This window comes from Crassostrea angulata, chromosome 7 (assembly GCF_025612915.1).
Source record: "Crassostrea angulata isolate pt1a10 chromosome 7, ASM2561291v2, whole genome shotgun sequence".
Taxonomy (NCBI): domain Eukaryota; kingdom Metazoa; phylum Mollusca; class Bivalvia; order Ostreida; family Ostreidae; genus Magallana; species Magallana angulata.
This window is the reverse complement of record NC_069117.1, coordinates 1266391-1280345: the sequence shown is the minus strand read 5'-3', so window position 1 is coordinate 1280345 and position 13955 is coordinate 1266391. Positions and strand designations below refer to the sequence as shown.

At 31.9% G+C, this 13955-nt stretch overlaps 1 pseudogene; it reads left to right on the top strand.

Moving 5' to 3' along the window:
- The first annotated feature begins 913 nt into the window (after positions 1–913).
- On the top strand, positions 914–13008 carry LOC128155716 (heat shock 70 kDa protein 12A-like; annotated as a pseudogene).
- The last annotated feature ends 947 nt before the right edge of the window (positions 13009–13955 follow it).

Genomic DNA, 13955 nt, shown 5'->3' with positions numbered 1-13955 from the left:
TGAATTAGAGTATGTTAAATACTTGTACAAACAAAATAAAAGAATGATATTCCGTATATACCTACTCTCTGGGACCCCCTCTTTATACAATAAAAAATGTGAAATCTACATCAATTTTGATAGTTTTTCAGACACGAGTAAATAAAAACGACATCTTTAAAACAGTTTCCATAGTTCTGACACATTTCTGTTGCGGGGATAAAGTAATTATCGCTATTCCTAAGAAAATATCACAGCGGAAAATTATCCTGGTTTGTACGCGAGGTTAATAACAGTCATTTAATTATAATGGAGAAGACAAATTAAATTTTTGAATGTTTTTAATTTGAGGAATTGAGCACATTGAGGTACAATTTTCTTTTTCACATCTATACATGTAGGATTTTTTAAATAAGAAACAATAACTATCATATTTTTTTTGCTTAGGTATGTTTTAAAATTACCGATTACGGAACTTGTTGCAATGAAAAGTTTATCTTTGGTTTAAGGTAAATAGTTTCACCCTAGACATGACGGAATCATAACGGTTACAGATCACGTGGTGAATGATATCCAATAGGCGGTCCATGTTTGTGAACATCACCTTAATTGTCACAGCAAAGAAAGTTGAATGTAAAAAACACATGTATGTTTTCTATTTAACCATCTGTGCCTTTTGTCTCTGCATTGCCTTTTGGTACAAATAACATACTACTACCATTAAACAGAAACAGCAGGCTAAAACAGGCTGACTATGTTTACAATAAGGCCATGTCACGCGCTCTGTGCAATACTAAAAACATTGATAAGATAAAAGTAGAACCGTCACTACTATCTTTTTCAAGCAATTTAAAGTTGAGTTTATATTTGGAAAATTTTGTGATATCTAATTTGGTCATCTTAAGCTATTTACAGAACTTAAAATCGTATATATGCCTAAAACTGGACCTTTGCCAAATCAATATACGTGTACCTACTTGCATCATTAAAAATAATAAAAGATATAATTGGATAGAGAACTAGTCCAGGTAAGTGAATTCGAAAGTAGAAAAGACTGTGGTTATACAAACAGGTCTGATATTGTAAAGTAAAAAAAAAAAAACGACAACAAACAGGAGCATATCTAAAATATTAAACGTATATAAATCAACAACTGATAACTACGCTTCATAAAGTTGTAATGATTTTGTTTTCTTCAGCTAGGAGTTAACCTCATAAAATGAATGATAATAACCTTTGCTTCTGAAATAGAATTATATAATCAGAAAAGTACTTATTACTTAATATATCCTATATTCGTTTCTTCTTTGTCATGCAAAACAAACTTAAAATCGTATATATTTGTAATAAAACTTTATTAATGTTTTTACTTTCGTTTTTAACAGAAATTCTATTCTCTGTCATAGATAATGCATGCTACTAGCTCCTAATAAGTTGCCATTTGTAGTTACATTCATTTACATACAGTTTGATGATATTTCAATCTTTTTTCAATTAATTTTATTTTTCAGTAAATGAAAAATAAGGCGTGAAAATAATTTCACGAACAGTAAGATGGCGGATCAAGAAAAACCCATAGATCAGACATCAGACAATCACTCCAAATACAAATGTGATATAGTTGTAGCCTTAGATGTAGGAACTAGCTACTCAGGGTATGCTTACAGCGACAGAAAAGAGATAAAGAGAGAAGACATCAATCTAAACGAATGGACTGGAAATTTTACCCATGATAAAAAAGCCAAATGCCCGACCGTTGTTTTGCTGAATCATTCAACTCTTTTGGTTATAAGGCAGAGGAACATTACGCAAAGATGGTTAAGAAGAAAACTCATCTTAAATGTTACAGATTCCGCGACTTCAAAATGAAACTGTACCATGAGAAGGTATATTTTATTACCTCAATTCTTTTAAAATCATTTTTAAAAATACACATATCAATGATTGAAGACGTTTGAAATGGATATTATTTTAAAGTTTGTGATTCTCTAATTTTATCTCCCTGGAAATCGAAAAAAATGGAAATATAATTTGTTTGCACACATATCTGCAGTTATCTTTCTAAAAATAATGATTTAATGCTTATATTTATATTTTTTTAACTTCTTGCCTTGTCTGCAAATTTGATTTATTTAAGATTTAAACAACGTTATTTAGTAAACATGGCGTTATGAATAGCAACTGCTCTGCTGGCATATTTTCCATGATGCACGCTTCGCGGATTATAAAGCGTAAATTGCCCCAACCCAAGTTATACTCGTATAACTTGGGTAGTCATTGAGTTCATTTCTTGAATATTTACATTCCACATATATTTTGCATGTAAAGCTGCTGCAGATATAGCACCATACTTACATTCTACTGTGTTTTTCCATTAAATTCTGCGATCTTCAAATGCCTCTAAATGCAACAAGTAGTCAAAGGTCAAATTGACGTGTTTTATCATGACGTCACAAGCGTTGAACGCTGTAAACTGCAACGTCACAAGCGAAAATCAAAGTTCCCGCTTGTGGCTGTTACTATGGCTTTTTCATTAATATTAACTTACCCTTAGAATAAGATAGGAATTTTAAGGTATGAATCACATTTGCAGACAAGGCAAGAAGTTAAAAAAATGTAAATATAAGCATTAAATCATGATTTTTTGAAGTATACACTCTCATAACTGCAGCGGTGTGTGCATACAAATTTTCAAAACGCGCTAACGCGCGTTACTTAATTTGTATGCACACATCGCTGCAGTTATGAGAGCGTATACTTCAAAAAATCATGATTCAGTGCTATAATAAAACAGACATGGTACTAAAAGGTTAAATCAGGAGCTTTAATTGTGACGTCACAAACGTTGAACGTCGATAAATACAACGTCACAAGCGAAAATCAAAGATCACGCTTGTGGCTGTTACTGTGGCTCTTCTATTAATTTGAACTTACCCATAGAATAATACAGTAATTTTGAGGTACATAATTCACATTTGCATACAAGGCAAGAAGGTAAAAAAAATGTAAATATAAGCATTGAATCCTTATTTTTTGAAAGATATAGTCACATAACTGCAACGGTGTGTGTATACAAATTGAATAACGCGCGTTAGAGTTTCAAAAAATAAGAATTCAATGCTTTAAAAACTGCAGCCTCTCTGTGCAAGTTTATAGTTGGAAAAAACATTGATTAAGCAAATATACCTTAAAATTCCTATTTTATCCTAAGGGTAAGTTCCTACTAATGAGAGCCACTGCAACAGTCACAATCATAAACTTTGATTTTCACTTATGACGTTGCACTTTACAGCGTTCAACGTTTGTGACGTCATAATAAAACTTGTCATTTTAACCTTTGCATTACTTTAGCATTGAATCATGATTTTTTGAAAGAAAAGTCTCATAACTGCAGCGGTGTGTGCATATAAATTGAGTAACGCACGTTAGCGCGTTATGAAAAGCAAAGTTTATTGCTTATATGTACGTTTTTTTTTAACTTCTTGCTCGTCTGCAAATGTGATTTATACCTTAAGGTGGAATGCTACACCAAAACTTTATTTTATGGATCGTTAGAGTATCATGTCTGAAGTAAGATGGTGTTGTTCAAAGAAGGATATATGCCCTTAATTTTATATACGATTTTTTTTGTATTTTTTACAAAAAGGTAGAAAATCTGCTTGTGGTTGCAAGTAATGCACTGTAGAGTTTAAAATTTGACGTGAATAAATGCATAATATAGATATCTGATAAACCATGACCAGTAATGTCAACAAGATGTTTTAATTTTTTTAATATAAAATTATTTATGAAAATAAAAACATCTTTTGTTCATATTTTTCAAACCTATGGATAAAATTTTTCAAAGAGACGTGTCTTATGGAGAATAAATACAAGGCAATCACTTTTTAAAAAGAAATTGAATCAAATTGACGAAATTTTAGAAATTTTGCTAATTTTCAAAATATGGCCGATCCCGATTAGAAACAAACTGATCCCGATTTAAATTGATAAAAATTCAAAATCAATAATATTTCCTCATGTGCAGACAAGAAATCAATTGAATTCTTAATTGTTCTCCTAATTTGCAAACCATATTACAACCAAACATCCTAGTTTTTGGGTGAAATTGTCATATATTTAAAATTTCTCTCATTCAAGTCGGGATCAGTTTAATTTCGATTGGGTGTGGTTCAATTTTGAAAATTTGCCATATCTCTAAAATTTCGCCAATTTGATTCAATTTCTTTTTGAAAAATGATTGCCTTACATTTCTTTTCTATAGAATACGTTTCTTTAGAAAATTTTATCCATAGGTTTGAAAAATATTATCAAAAGAAGTTTTTTATTTCCATTAATATTTTTTTATCTAAAAAAAAAAGTCTTATTGATATTACTGGACATGATTTATTAGATATTTATATTATGCATTTATTCACAACAAATTTTAAACTCTACAGTGCGTTACTTGCAACCAAAATACATTTTCTACTTTTTTGTAAAAAATACAAAAAAATTCGTATAGAAAAATTAAGGGCATATATCCTTATTTGAACAACGCAATCTTGCTTCAGAAATGATATTCTAACGATCCATAAAATAAAATTTTGGTGTAGCATCCCACCTTAAAATTCCTATCTTATCCTAAGGGTAAGTTCATATTAACGGAAGAGCCACTGTAACTGCCACAAGCGTGAACTTTGATTTTCGCTTGTGACGTTGCAGTTCAAAGCGTTCAACATTTGTGACATCATAATAAAACTCGTCATTTTAACCTTTGAGTAACCTGTTTGCATTACAGTGTTATAAATGCCCTAGCTTTCAACACACTTTACAACCAAAAAATATATGGAATGTTAATATATTGTTATAACTGCCGTAGCTTTTAACACACTTTACAAGATGACTGTTTTGAAATATAAACTATATTTAGACGAGGGTAAGAAAACATGACAGAGGACAAGTCTTGTTTATGTGTCTATCTCAGTTCAGCGAGGTTTAATGTTCGGCAACATGGCCGACGTTTCACCTACTCGAAATTAATATAGAAACTGCGTTCCGTATGCTCTTAAAAAACGTGGAGTACATTACTTTTAATTCAGAGTAGTTGCCCTTTGAATTGACTCTGTGTCTGGAGCAGAATGAAATGGCAGTGGCTAAATATGCTCTAAACTCGCGGAGAAAAGAGAGAAAAGTTCAAACTTAATTGCAGTCTGTCCCAAGATATCTTAGCCGCACATGTTCTCAAATCATTCTATATTCATAAACACCTCTGGATTTAAACGATATTTTTCAATAGTATGACAAAATCCGAAGATTTTATCTATGAAACGCCCCCACTTTAATTTTTATAGCTTGTTTGGTTTCAGTACACTGCTAAAAATAAAAAGTCTACATGAATTTTGCACCGCAAGAGATCAAAGTACTCGGATGATATTATAGAAAAATTTTGCGAAGTATTCCAAGTAAGTTCCGAATGGAGAAAAGATGTAAACATTTCCCATAATAAAACTCCGTAAGAAATCAGTTCTCCTTCCTGTTAATTTTTTCCGAGTAAAAAAAGAAAGTGTGTCAATGAGGATAATACATGTATGTTGGATATTTTCACTTTCATTCCAATTTCACTTCTTTCACAGGTACGTTCTTTTTTTAAATCGTCCAAAAGTGATGCATAAATATCTTGGGAAGACCATAGCAGAGAAATTTGTAAGTGAAGAAGGGTGCAGCGAATATTTTCAAAGAATATTTGAGTGGTTTGAATGAGAATAATTTTGAAGCGATCGACTGTTAAAATGGACGAGATGTGAGCTAATTTTACACCTGGTGTTTTAACGATCATCACTTCTTTTAAAGAAATAAGTATCTCAGTTGATAAGGAAAACAAAATTCTTATTAGTTTTGTCACTGATTGTCACGGAAATATATCGCATTGATCAATCTCCTAAACAACCCGGCTTCGCCCCGCCGTCTTTGAGATTGATCAACAAGATATATTACTGTAGTCAGTCAGGAACAAACCTAAAGTATGATAAGTAATAATAGAGAAACATATTTGCAAATGTAAATATCAAAATATTATTAACATTGCACATATTTTTTGCATGTAAATGAAGTTGCAGTTATAACACTGTGACACACACAGTGTACTGAAAGGTTAAAATGACGAGTTTTATTATGACGCCACGAACGTTGAACGCTGTAAACAACAACGTCACAAGCAAAAATCAAATTTCACCCTAGTGGTTGTTACAGTGGCTCCTATATAAATTTGAACTTACCCTTAGGATAAAACTGGAATTTAAAGATTTATATTACATTTGCAGACATGACAAGAAGTTAGAAAAATTTAAATATAAGCATTAAATCACGATTTTTTGAAAAATACACTCTCATAATTGCAGCGGTGTGTGCATACAAATTGAGTAACACGCGTTAATCATTATTTTTTGAAAGATTATCTAACGCAAGATACTAAATGCACATACCGCTGCAGTTATGAGACTATATCTTCAAAAAATAATGATTCAGTGCTTAATTAACCAAAAAGGGGTGCATAATGGTACATGCTCATAACGAATAATTATATGTTTATTTTTTTTTTTTATCTGTAATCGCTCGTTGTGTGTATATTTATGTATTTTACAGAATGTCACGGAAACCTTAGAGATACAAGACGATAGAGAGTGTATATCTCTACCTGCAATAGATATATTTAAACACGCAATAAAAGCTCTGAAGGATCATTTTGAAGGGCAGGGGAGTGGTATTCAAACCTGAAGAAGTTCTATATGTTTTGACAGTACCTGCTATCTGGTCCGAAACCGCCAAAGAATTCATGAAAAAAGCCGCATTAAAGGTAAGTGTACTCGATGCTGTTGCATATTGTATATATTATAAAAAGACTAATTTCGTTAGTACATTTATGAACAAATTATTTGAAATAAGTACGCGCATTATTTGTATGTATAAATATGGTAATTATTTTTAAATTTTATGTGAATGTTAATTAAACTAGGCTGGGATAGCAGAGTGTCAGATTCTTCTAGCATTAGAACCAGAGGCGGCAGCCCTTTTTTGTAGGAATCTGTCGGACCGAATGCTGACTGCGGAATTTAAACCCGGAACCAAGTATATGGTCCTCGATATGGGAGGTAGGAAAGTGTTTCTACGGCTACATTATTTTGATTTCTTGGTCGCCGGATCCGCGCGCACGCGCAAAAGGGCTCTCCAAAAAATAATTTAAAGAAATAAATCCCGCAATCGGAAATTTTCCTACCGTTTTCCGCTCTATTTTTGGTTCTTTAAATTTTTTCATTAGTCATGATTGTGCTTTTTTAAACATTTATCATAAAAAAAAAATCCCAGTAGATTGTCAGTAAGGTTTACAAATAAATAATACCTGTATGTGTGAATAGAAATAGCGATCAGGAGGGGTCTGATACAATGGGAATACAGTCATTAACTTTTTAGTGCTCTTTGCATGTGTTTCAAAGGAAAAAAATGACGGTTTAAAATAAAATGTAATCGCTCACCTTTGTTTTTTTATGTGTCCCCAAAATTTTCAAATTTTAAAATCCTCGCTCCAAAATTAATAAATCCGCTCCTCGCTCCAATATTTTTGGCCTAGAATCCGAAGACCAAGAAATCAAATTGGTATGGCCTAAAGCGCTTATATTCAAAATTTCAGATAAAAAATGTTATATATTTTCCAATCACATGAACTGTTTTAGTTTTTCATCACATTTTTTACTTTTATGTAAAAATATTTCACGGAATACACTCTCATTTTCATGAGATAAATTTTTCCTTGTATCAAAAAAAGTGAATTATTTGTCCTAAATTTTACTCTAAAGGTATTGATTTTTTTATAAAAATTTTACAACAAGAGCAAAGACAAATACAAAATTAAATTTAGTCTTGTTTTGAATTTCGATTTTTGTTTTTAGAACCTACAATATCGCTTGGAGACATTGCATGATCTATCTTTTTAGGAAATAAAATTAACCCTTGACTTTAAATGTTGAAAATGAAATCGAATCGTTATGTATTTTTACGTTTAATGTTCAAAGGAACATTTTTTCTCTCAATGTTAAATAATACCAATCAAATTTTGAATTTCTATTTAAATAATCAATGAGTATTAAAATATAACCATTATTTAAACAATCTTTAAATGTTGAAGATACATTTGATTTTCAAAAAAGATTACTTAACGAGTTCATTAACATTATTACAGTGGAATAGTTTCATAATTATACAAGGTGCACGCATGCAAGGTGTAGCACCCATAGCAAGGCTTTTATTTTGTTTACACATTTACTACTCCTATACTACTCCTAAAAAGGTTTAGAATCATGTATTGTATTTCATTTATCTATATCAAATTGTAAAAAATAACATAAAAAGTGTAAGTCGTCTGATAATCATAGAAAAATTATTTTGCAAACGTAAAGCTTTGCAAACACACTAGAGGTCAATTTCCAAAGTCAAACCAAGTGAATTATCGCATCAGTTTTGCGTATGGTATATATTAGCATTTACAATGATTCGATTACTACCTATCCTCGGGCTGTTATTCCATTTTAGGTGTAGATGGTCGTTGTTGTCAAGATCTAGTAAATGAAAGGTTCCCACATGTTTATCTTTAAGATATAAAATATTTCAATGATGCCTCATAACAATAGCTTAGTTTGATAGGGTGTACCGGGGCTGTATACTATGGTAGATACAATGAAAAATCATGTTTTAAACTGTAATTTTCAATAAAATATGAAGAATTGAGGAACAAATTTTAGAGTTTTGTCCATTTTTGACAAATACAATATATCAAGAATGCCTACAGTCTACCCCCCAATAACCCAATAAACAAGCTCTTGACTTCCTCTTTAAAATGATGTCAAATTGAATATAGGTATCGGGATTACTTTTCTTGTGATTAAACATAGAATGTCAAGAAATTGTTTAATTAATATATTTTTTACATAATTCCTTTAAAGCCGTAAAATACGGGAAATAGATTCTTCCAGTCAATTATGACGTCATAATGGTTCTTGCACCCAAAAAACCACTTTGGAATCATTTACTATAATGTACATGTAAGGCAAGGGTTATGGCTAGGAGGGGAGTATATATTTGTCTTATTATTTTATTCTGGTCACATATTTAGAAAAGAGAAAGAATGAAGCTATCAAACTTAAGATATTGTGGAAGCTAATGAAGTTATCTTCCCTTGCTTCTTCGAAATGAGTTTTTAATCATTTAATATAATGTATTTCTAAAGTTGTATGATCAAAAGAGTTATGCAAGTATTTTTATCATTTGAAACAAAAATGTTTTTTGAAATTTTTGAATGAACTAATAAATTCGTTCATAGTAAAGTAATAATTGGCTAACCAAAATCAACGATAAACAGTACGATATCATAATTTTTTTTTTACCCCAGAATGAAAATCAAAGGCATATATGAGACTCCACGATCAGCTTGTATATGGGCTTTGGTACTGAGGTGACCGTAAAGGGTTATTGACCTCTTGTTTTACTCTTGCCTTCCACATTCATCTCGTTTTAATCAAAAGCATAAAGTTGAGTCCTTCAGGTGGCAAAAAATACCGGCCCAAACAAAAACGAAACCATAAACTTTGATTCTATTTCACTCTGCAATGTGTTATTCTAGTTTTCCTGAAGACGATATGACCAGGGAATCAGGTTGACGATTACAAACAATAGTCAGGTGCCCGTTTAAAAGCGGTTGATTTGCTCTAAGAATTATTGAAGTTGTTTTTACATTTACGTCACGAGTGCAATCATCTAGTAAATGGTTGTCTAGATTTTCTCAATAATAATATGCATGAATTAAACAACATTCGATTCTTTAATAAAGACGTTTGCAAACGTTTATCATTGATGCAGCAATAATCATAATACGGTTGATTCTAAACTCTTTTGAGTATTACATGTATATATTGGGTATATTTGGTCCATTGGATTAGAGCAATGCTTTCTGATAAAGAATGATTGTTATACTTCTTGTCCTGTATTCTGACACTTTCCGTAGCACCTACCATTATCTGGCATGTTGGTTTTTCTAGATAATTGTTTGAATTATCTTTATAAGCTACGATATTCTATTGCAGGGGGTACCATTGATATAGTGGTTCACAAGATCATGGAGAATGGAACTTTAGCGGAAGTCTATAAAGCTAGCGGTGGACACTGGGGTGGAACCATTGTTGACAAAGAGTTTCAGGCGTTTGTTTATAGATTATTCAAAAATGAGCAATGTATTAATCAATTATGGGAAAAAGCCCCTTTGGATGCCTTGGAATTCGAGAGGGAATTTGAGACCAAGAAAAGACAAATCAGCGATGATGATGATGACGCCATTAGTCTTCGGCTGCCTGATCGATTAAAGATGTTTGCGAACGTAGAAATCGGAGATCAAAAAAATGATTCAATAACATTTGCACACATGTATGTCCAGAATAAAGAATTCAGGGAGTTTTTCAAAACAGCGAGGGACAAAATAATTGGTATAATTGAAAACATCTTTGCCGAAGTAGAAAATATTGATTTCATTATTCTGGTCGGAGGATTTTCATGTTCAAATTTCTTGCGAAACGAGATAAAAAGCCACCCCAGTTTTTCTTCTATAAAGTTCATCTCTCCAAAAGATCCTGACACAGTTGTTTTGCGGGGTGCCGTTCTATTTGGGTACAATCCCCATGCTGTTTCCGCAAGGATATGTAGATATTCTTACGGCATACGTGTTCTCAAGCCCTTTGGTAGCAATATACACCCTCAATGCAAACTCGCTATAATTGATGGTGATGAGGTGTGCAAGGATGTTTTTTATGCCTTGGTGTACAAAGATGAGTTAGTGAAGTACGACGAAGAGAGGATTCTTAAGGGAGTTTCTCGTCATCGAAACAAGGATAGAAAATTCATTTCAATTGAGATAGTGCTCTATCAAGCCAATAACGTAGTAAAGGGTCAGTTGGCTTTTGTTACAGATGAAGGTTTCCAGTGTATTGGAAGAATTGTTTGCCCACCTCCTGAAAATGGTTGGCCAGACATGGTAGACTACACCACCAAGATATACTTTGGACAGACAAACATCCGGATAGAGACCTACGATACGGCGAATAACGAACAAATAAAAACAACATATGAGATAGATTGATTATCATAGCAATATAACACAACACAATCTAATGAGACTTATTTCTAACTACAAAAAGGAAAAAGACTTTGAAATGATATTGGAAGATAAAGAGGAAAATACTTTCATGAAACTTTAAACATACGTGTAGGACTCAGAATTAGCGTTGTCCGTCTTTAAAACTGTCAAAACCATTACTTAATAATGGTTTTGTATGTAGTATATAATGATGATGTACATGAGCAAGTACACAAACAGTAAAATTGCAAACAAGCTCTAGAAATTAAATTTTGATTTCAAAACAAGCTTTTTGACATTTAAAGCCGCTAATATTTAATACGTGTATTGTCATCTAATACAATTAAATTCACAATTTCTAGCCCGCATTTAAACAAACCTTAAGTTATAGTTTATCCAATCAATATGTACTAACAAACTGTTTCCTACATAGGTAACTAGATGATACCCATCGCAAGCGCGAGAATCAACACTTTACACATTACCATAAAATGCTTAATATGTTGAAGCATATTGTTTTTTTCCTACATTTTGTAATAACTTTGTCCGATTTTCTCCTTATCTTATTCTTTTAAAATGAAATAAAATTCAAAAATTTATTGTTGGATACTTAGATGAGCGGGCAGGGATGAAAAATCTAAACTGAAATGGGTGATATATATACGTACGTGGCCTTAATCCTGTTTGTTGCAGATGACAGAAAAAAATAAATTATATATAGTATTTATTTTAAATTAGTGAATGGGTATTCAGTGTATCTCTTTTAAAATTTAGTTCTTTTAGTCAATTTTCAATATAATGTGTATTACTGTCTCAAATGAGGATTTCAGATAAAAGACTGTTTTGAAAAATGAAAAAAAATCTGGAGGGGGGGGGGGTACCCATTAACGAGGCCGGGTCTAATTTGTTCTGCCCTAAATTTTTGAATGAAATTTTTTACATGAATTTCTACTGATATAATTATTATTCTAAAATAAGAAAATTAGACATTTACCACACCGTTTATTTAAGGGTCATCTCAAAGTTTGTTATTTTTTAACATAGGATCCTATGGGATTTTGCTTGAAATGTATCAATTTTGCACATTTTTTACAATTTTTTTTACTTCTGCCCTAGGGATTTCTTTTTCTGTTCTACATATTAAAGTTATTGCTAAAAGGCATCAAATGGTCAAATAAAAAACCCTTTCACCTCCTGGTTTGTTCCATTGGTCTTATCAAAGTTGTTTTTTGTATGCCCAATTTCCCAGTTTGTCAGATAATGGCTATTTTTTATTTGACAAATGCGGAAATGTTGATCTTTATAGTATTACTAAAACATTCAAACATATTTAAGTGATAAATAAATATATAACATCACATATTAAAGGTCATTAATATAAAACACATGGTTACTGTTTTGAAATATATGAATTAAGCTATATTTAGGCGGGTTAAGAAAAGCTTGCTGAACCCTCTTCACGTTTTCGACCCGAGCCCAAATATAGCTAATACTTCGAGATATTTATGTTTATTCCAAAATATAACATTATTTTAACGCATCAAACGAGCTATTTTCAACAAATTTCGCTGAATATCTGCAATTAAAACTATCACGTCAGGTGTCAACAAAGCAAAAAGATGACGTCACAATACAAATGAAACGCTGCGTGAATGCATGCGTACTTGTTCTGTACTCGGCCTCGTTATTTGCATGCATATTTTAAACCAAAATTGTCAGATTCAAAGTATCTGGCCGATGTATCATTTGTATGTTTTGAAAATACCTCTTTATATTCCTGTGTATGATGTCATCAATTTATGTGGAAGAACACACAATAAAAAAAAGCATGGAACCGTCGCCATTGTCATGTTTTATATACAGGCTAATCAAAGCCTTATAGGACCCCCTTGACCTTAACACAGCCGATGGTAAACTCGCCCTACACTTTCCGCCATTATGTCAATTAGTCAATTAGTCAACCCGTTTCTTGGCACCCCGTTTTTGTCAGTTCTTTCCATCAATACTAAAATCGCATTGTTCCATTTTAGTTTTTTTTTCGTATCAATAGAAGTCCGATCCAAGGTGCCTGCCAGCGATGCATGATGAACTTGTCCTACACCATTTGTTAATTAGTCAATCCGCCTTCTTGGTTACCCCGTTCTAGAAAGTTCTTATATTTCATTGCAAGTATATATTTTGATGCAAACTATCCCTGACTTGGATCCGCCAAAACGTATCCTCTCCCTTACTCTCATTTTTGCTATCTCGGGCTTGTTTATCGAAAATGGAATCAGGTTTTTGATTAATTTCACAATAATAACTTATCAGTTGAAATTCAAATATACCTTACGCACATCAACACAAATGTGTTGAAATAACAAAGGTGTAAGCAAGTAGTTTATTTGCAAAATGCCTTCATTTATAAGTATAGATGTCTGAAATACCATATACATGTATATGAGACACCTGCTGATACATTTATCTTGTTTTTTGTTTAATTTGCTTATGCAATAACCTTTTCAGACTCTTAATGCCAAGATGTAAACAGTTACGGATTAATCACTTTACTAAATTTTGAGAATACAAGGTTCATTAAATTCGAGTAGTGAAAATTCTAAAGAGCTAACTAGTACCATTTCAGTCTGTTAGCGGCAAAAAAACTATTGAAATGTCCATTTTTTGCTGGTAAATTTGTTTTAAGGCCTTGTAATTATAAAACTTTTATTTAAGGACTGCAAAATCTAAATAAATATCTTTCCACTTTTACAGTATTTTGCCTAACCATTTGTTAAGTGGGTCTTATTTTTTGTGCCTTGCTACTGTCGAATAAAAAATAGAA